Raw genomic sequence first — 6655 nt, forward strand, 5'->3', positions numbered from 1 at the left:
TGTGGTGGTTTCCCCAGCTCCTACCGTCACACAGGTCTTGGCCCTCTGCCTCCAGCCATCAGGCTGCAGAGCTGTTGTGTGCCTCGTCCCCTCTGTGCAGCACAGGGTTCTGTTAGCTGCTGTACACCTGAACTCCTCTGAGCCCTCAGAAGGAAGAGGTGGCAGGGGGAGGGGAAATAGGAGGTGTGTTGGGAAAAGGTTTGTCGGGAAGTAATGTAAAATTTGGTCGGGAAAACCACAGTGAGAAGGATGGAAGTTTGTGCAGATGAAGATTAAGAAATTCTTCCTCTAAAAAAAGCGATCGATTTTAGAAGTGAATAATTTGTGCATGTTCTAAGTTAAATAAAGGGAATTTTCCTTATCTGCTTTCAGACTGTCAATGTGTGATCTTGCTGGTTCAGAAAGATATGCCAAGCCCCACAGCGAAGGTCATAGATTGAAAGAGAGTGGAAAGATAAACCCTCTCTTCTCATTCTAGGCGAGTGTATTAACACACTCAAGACCTCTCAACAGTCCAAGTAAGTCCCTTTACGAATTGCAAACTGGGTGTGGCTCTTAGGTCCTGCCTCCAGTGTTTAAAAGCTAGTGTTTGAAGTATGCAATGCTAACACTAAGTTTTGGGCAGAAACGATGTATAGGCTTGTCCATCTACCAAAGTTATCTTAAACTTGCCTTGTTTTGGTCTTTTCCTTGTTTTGCTCTTTTGCTCTAGTCTCCTTTAAGCATGCTATCATATATTTTAGCAATTTAACTTTACTCCTTCGAGCTTGGTTTATCAAAGAAACAAACTTTGCAATAAGTTTAAAACCCTCTTTTCACTAGTGTCATAGTAAGAGTCAAGTTTTTAGCCTTTTATTGCTCCTTATGAACTCAACTGTCGACGTACTTCTAGTGTAACATTTTTTCATCAGCAGAATATTGCTGTGCTATCAGAACTGTGCACCATTTGACAGAAATTGTCTGGTTTTAATACTGACATAAGCCTTCCTACTATTTATGCCCTAGCTTGGGGATCTAAATAAGAGTGAAATAATGTAAGAAGTTTGTTGTCTAAAAACCAGTACGCTATATAGTCACAGCTGGATATAACTGTCTAGGAACTGCTTTCTCCACACGTTCTCATTTGCAGATCTGTGTCTGTCCCAGAAGTTAAATGAACTCGGTCTGCTGATCGATGTGCTTTGCCAAATTCACGTACCCCATCACACTGTTCCTGACAGCCTGTTCAAAGTCTGTAACACCTTAAGATGGAGTCTGGGCTTGAAAGTTAAGCTTGAAAAAAGTATTAATGCCTTCCCCAGCAGCCTAACGTTTCAGGACCTTTTTCCTACTCAACATGCCGTGTATAATCATTTGTGAAGTAGCAAGGAGTGAATGAAATTGCATGTCAGGAAAACCTTTTTTTTTTTTTTTTTTTTTTAAAGCACAACTGAATTTGTAGTTTGATGAGGCTATTTCCTGGTGGTTTGGTTTTGGCGGTGTGGTTTGTTGTTTTTCTTTTTTTCCTGCCGAATTTAATTCTCTATTCTATGGTGAAAATTGATCCCTAGGAAGGATGTACAGTACAGTGCACTTCTAGCTCCTGAAATCTAGCAAAGATTCTTGCAAAAATTTGATTCTTGATTAAAGTATTTTTTTTTTTACTTGGATAACTTGCAGAGACTGTAAAAGGCTTATAGCTAAATGTTAGCTTTGCTTGCTGTCTTTGTGCATTGTTACAGGTGTGTAGAATGCAATCTGAGGAGAAATCCCTGAGGAACAAAGTGAAGGAAGTTCAGAAAATTAAAAAACAGTTTAGTAAAGAATTAGAGATCAAACCATGCACAATCCTGCGATTTAAAAAGGCATTATATTTTTTAAAATTTTACTTGCTTTTAATTTTTTTAACTAACCCAGTAATGAGGCAAATTTTCCAACCAACAGGAGAAAGCTTACAGAAGGAGGGGTAAAAACAAGAGTAGCCACCTGAAATTAGTCTTAATAGATGAATGAAAGATGTTTAAAGAGCTTCTCGCTGCAGGACACTGGCAAATTGTTTTCAATAGAGTAATCTGCCTAGTAAATAGATACTTAATACCTGCAGATACCCTGATTCTGGTTAGTGACACTTAGATATATGTTAGAGTAATGTCTTCTAGACACTTTTTTAGTCAACTTGAATGCTCTTTTCACTAGATGAAAAACTTAATTTATTCTCAACTGTTTGTCTTTAAATACTTTATTTAATACTGATTGAGGCTCAGAATGAAAAGCTACTAATATGTAGCATGTATAATTCTTTCAACATGTTTTTGACATGTTTTCTTTAATTTGTTTTCAGTGTGGTATTCCAGAGCAGCTGAATAATGAGAAGCTGGTAGAAATCTCCAAACAGTATGAGAAAGCATGTAAAGATCAGGAAAAGCCCTTATTGTGCCACTTTTTGGGTGTGGAATGGCACCATAATGAGTTGTGATGCTAACTGATTTGGAGAGTCTTGCATATTTATATTTTAAAATTCTGAGAAACTCCAACCTGGACATTAAAATGTTATCGTCAGGAACTAATTTTTATTGAATCATTATTAGCAGGAATATTTGAAAGCAAAGAAACAGTCTTAGAATAAGAAACATAAGCCCCAAAGAAAGACTGGATTTGCTGTATCGGTGTTAACTTACTCGATATTGGTATTTATTTGCCACTTCAGTTGGCCACGTTAAAACGCCAACACTGAAACATCAGCTGGCACAGTAACAGTTTCTGCAGGTTTGAGAAACACTCAGCAGTTGAACAATAGCTGGTTTTTCCTCTGTTACAAGCCTTCGGCTGACATTAACACTGAAATCTCACCTAAATCAAGTTGACGAGAATCACTTCAGATGTCTGGATTTGGAAAGTTTCACAGAGATACTCTATTTCTTTCTAATAGAGCTTTAGATCTCAGGCAATGGGGGAAATGACTTGGGATGAGGGCACTTTGGGAGAGAACGGTGGAACTAGATTGGGGGCTCATCTGTAAATTTATTTTCCGATGTGTGTGTGTGGAGGTTTGAGCTCAGCCCGCAGCCAGTCGCCACGTGGCAGCCGTTCACCTCCCCCCTCCCCGGGGAAACAGGGGAGGGGCAAAAAGAAGAAAATTCGTAGGTTGAATAAAAAGAAAGAAATTTACTAAATATAACAAGAAAACAACAGTAACAATAGTGAGTCAAAAAACCCGCATTTTTTTGGATTAAATGCAGCAGGGTCTTACCGAGCGTGGCGACCCCCCCAGCACCCGACTGCCCCGAAACCGGCGGCGGCAGAGAGAGCCCGGCCCGGCGGCACCCCCTGGGCACGGCATCGCTGGGGGAAACCTCCAGCCACCACCCTCCAGCTGGGCTCCTGCTCAGCCCAGGGACAGGTGACTCTGTCCTGGCCCAAACCACGGCAGTGTGCAAAGGGAAAAAGAATTGAAGATCTGCGGATGGCATTAGAAGAACAAGAACAGACTCAAATTAAATTTGCTTGAAGCCAAATTAGAAGAGACCAACAGATTAGTTTGGGGTAATCTCTCCATGGAAAGGGAGCAAGGAGGCAAAATTGTTTTGGATGGATTGTGATGGCTGCTTTAAATCTCTGGTTTGATTCGTTAAGTGTTATTTAGGCATTAATTTTACATAGGACATACCAAACTTGTAACAGTTCAAGGCTTCTGTTGTCCCTTGGTGGTCATAGCTGATAAATCCAAGTAACTTCAGCAGAAGAATGTAAATGTGCTCAAGTATGCATTTAAAACTGTATGTTATATACCCTCATTTTGTGTACAGACTAGAACCATGGAAGCAGAAATACAGACAGCTGAATAACCAGAGCAATAGTGACTGACAGCAAAAGATGAGCAACACCAAGGAAAAAAACGGCGATGAAAATGAGGAATTAATAAAGCTGCAAAAAGAATTGAAGGTAAAATGTGGTGATGTAATTTATACTTAGGTTTAAAGCCATAACTTTCATTTAGGAGTCTAAATTGGTTTTGTGTCACTCTCTCCAAGATCTAAGGCATGATGTGGCAAGTTCTTATACCGGTGAAGGAAACCTCCTCTAAAATCTGCAGTGTCAGTGCAGCAAAGTCTGGATGCAGCGTCTTTGTAATCTACAGCATCCCTGCTGCCCCACAGTGGGGTGCACCCTGCACTGTGCTGTGCTGCCATGGATGCATCAAGGATAACCTTTTGTTTCAGTGTGTGCGTGACCCGCCACGCACCCAGCGCCAAATAAAGGAATGCCTGCTTCTGAACGCTGCGCTGGTGTTGAGAGGTTTGTTCCCGACTGCGGTGACACAGTGGGGCTGTCCACTCTCCAAAGCTGCAGCTGCTGGGCTGGGGGGTGGCTGGACAGGGCTGGGGGCTGCTGTGAGAGCCCTGCCTGAGGGTCCCAGCGGGCTCAGGGGACCATGTGGCAACCAGGACTCCTGGGTCGTGGTGCCGGGGCTGCCCTGAGCCCTGAGGCTCCTGTGGGCATGGCCTGTTCCCCTCGTGAGGGGCCATCCAGGGCCAGCTGGCCCTGGGCGCTGGTACCCCTCGGGGTTTTTTCTTGGATATGAAAATGTGTCCTGCGTCCCAGGAGCTGGGTACATACAGCTCCAGCCCCAGCTCCCACAGGGCCTCTCTCCCAAGCTGGCTGGAAATGCCACTGCTGTAAATTAGCCTGTTACCTTGAACCAGTCCCCTTTGGTAGAACCTCTGCTCCTTCCCACAGGATGCTCTTGTGGCACCAGGCTGGCAGATTACGTCCTGGGCTTGGGGGTGCTATCTCTTTCTTGGTGTTACATGGCCAGAGCCCTTGTCCTGGGCCCTTCTCACAGCCCCACTTCTGCTTTAGCCCTGTCCCTGGAAAAGCGTAAGGCTGGCAGTCATAAACTGGGGCACAGCCCAGCTCTGCAGCCACAGCAGTTTATGACACCCGCATCTGTCACCCCCTGGGCGAGGACCTGGCTGACAGGCTTTGAGCTAGTTTACCCGGAGTCTGAGGCTGAAAACTAGGGTGCAGCCGGGGAGCAGCAGAGCTCACAGCCCGGCCTCCCTGATGTCTCCAGGAAATTTTCTTCTCTGCTCATACTGAACTTGTAAATAGAAGAATGCCAGGGGCAGGTTCTGATTTAAGACCCAGTGAAAAGAAGGAACCAGGAGATAAGGGAGTGAGTTACTCCAACTTTGCATAAAGAATGGCTGCCTAACAAGTATACCTTTGAAGAGCAGCTAAAAGAGTGGTAAGCGGGGAACATTCTGTCCCAGAAGGCACCAGATGCTTGGATGATTGTCTGAGAAGTATGAATTCAGCAAGAATCAGCAATAACTGAAGGGAAAGGGAAAGGCAGTGAGGTGGAGGGGGGCAGGGGGAGACTGTGACCACTGACTCAATTCAAGACCAAAAAGAATTGGCCCCCCCATGCCTTTAAGGAGCATGTGTGCTAATTTACACAGAAACCGAGAGTAATTTAAATATAACTAACGAATAGCATATAGAATGGTAATTACAGACCCATGAGTGTAATCTTAGATAGGTTTTTACTAACCATGTAACAAGATGAATAGGCTGTAGTCCCTTTGTGTAGCATGCTAGATTTGTGGAATTATCACCTGGCCCCCCATCTTTGCACAGAAATGGCTTAAACTGATATCTCAGCTCTGTGTGTGAGATTGGCTTTTTTGCACACAGGGCAAGGAACACTGAAGGACAACAAAAGCCCTGTAAGAGTTAACAGAAAAACACACTACTCCTATTACTATAGGAACTCACAAAATCACAGAATTGTCTAGTTTGGAAAACACCTTGAAGATCATCTAGTCCAACCCAGCACTGACAGTTCCCAACTCCCCCAGATCCCTCAGCGCTGGCTCAGCCCGACTCTTCAACCCCTCCAGGGATCCCGGGGACTCCCCCCCTGCCCTGGGCAGCCCATTCCAACGCCCAACAGCCCCTTCTGCACAGAAATCCTTCCTCAGAGCCAGCCTGACCCTGCCCTGGGCAGCTTGAGGCCATTCCCTCGGGGCCTGGCGCTGGGGCCTTGGCTCCAGAGACTCATCCCCCCTCTCTGCCCCCTCCTGGCAGGGAGTTGCAGAGGGCCAGGAGGTCTCCCCTCAGCCTCCTCTTCTCCAGACTGAACCCCCCCAGTTCCCCCAGCCGCTCCCCAGCAGACCTGTGCTCCAGACCCTGCCCCAGCTCCGTTGCCCTTCTCTGGACACACTTGAGTCATTCAATGGCCTTTTTGGGGTGAGGGGCCCAAAACTGAACCCACTCAGCGAGGGGCGGCCTCACCAGTGCCGAGCCCAGGGCTCAGATCCCTTCCCTGTCCCTGCTGGCCACGCCAGTGCTGACACAAGCCAGGATGCCATTGGCCTTCTTGGCCCCCTGGGCACACTGCTGGCTCATTATCAATCCCCCCCAGGTCCCTCTCTGACCGGCAGCTCTCCAGCCACTCCTCCCCAAGCCTGTAGCCCTGCTTGGGGTTGTTGTGGCCCAAGGGCAGCCCCTGGCATTTGCCCTCAGTGAAACTCCCCCAGTTGGGCTCAGCCCATGGCTCCAGCCTGGCCAGGTCTCTCTGCAGAGCCTCCCTACCCTCGAGCAGATCAACACTCCCACCCAACTGGGTGTCATCTGCAAACTGACTGAGGGTGCACTCGATCCCCTCGTCCAG

Source organism: Athene noctua, chromosome 23 (assembly GCF_965140245.1).
Source record: "Athene noctua chromosome 23, bAthNoc1.hap1.1, whole genome shotgun sequence".
NCBI classification, from domain to species: Eukaryota; Metazoa; Chordata; class Aves; order Strigiformes; family Strigidae; genus Athene; species Athene noctua.